This window comes from Pogona vitticeps, chromosome 6, assembly GCF_051106095.1.
Source record: "Pogona vitticeps strain Pit_001003342236 chromosome 6, PviZW2.1, whole genome shotgun sequence".
Taxonomy (NCBI): domain Eukaryota; kingdom Metazoa; phylum Chordata; class Lepidosauria; order Squamata; family Agamidae; genus Pogona; species Pogona vitticeps.
The window spans coordinates 95,009,902-95,010,765 of record NC_135788.1 but is presented as its reverse complement, the minus strand read 5'-3'; positions in this window follow the sequence as shown (position 1 = coordinate 95,010,765).

Here is an 864-nt window from a genome sequence, read left to right as displayed (position 1 = left end):
CACATACAGTATTGTATGGTTGTTGTAGCCACCAGATAGTTATGGCTGACGAGAGGTTTCAGTCTTATTTCTTCCATTGAAACTAATGGTGAAGGCTGTTTCCCCTTCTTTTTAGCAACATTTTTAATATGGCTATGATTTGCAATACCAAATCCTACTTCTTAGCCCAGCCACTTTCTGAAAGCTTTAAGTCTTTTTCCCCAAATGGACAAGTCAGAGTGGTAGCGCTGAGACAAAATCTGTGGCCATTAAGAGTCTTAAATGGCAAATCCCCTTCCTTTGTGATTGAATAGTTTGCTAGAGATCCATACATGATATGAACCCAAGGTTCCCTCTTGATCTTCAATTTGTTTATCTATATGGTGGCTTTTAAAAATGTTTCTCTTTATGTTCCTCAGCAAAATGACCAGAAATGAAGGTTCTAACACTCTAAAATACTGGCCAGTGGCCTAATAAAAGACCTGATTTTTAAAAATGCAACCCGTTAATACTCTTATGCCAGTGAGGAACACTGAGGCTCAGAAAAAAAACACACACTTAGCACAAGGCCATCCACAAGCAGGTTTTTCCTCCTACAAATTTTGCTGGCTTTCATTATGATGAGTAACTGTGGCCCTCCAGATGTTTCTTCTCCACAGTTATCATAGTCCTAGCAACAATGAAAGATTGCAGTCCAGAAGCATTGGTAGGACCACAGCTGGAAACCCTTGGAGATCTACTGGAAATCACTCAGATCTATCAGTAGATCTCCATCCACTTTCTATTTTCCCCTGGGCACCTATAAGCAGTTTCTTTAGCCTCATAATGCATAAGAACAAGAGTGTATTAAGCGCGCACACACACACACACACACAGACACACACA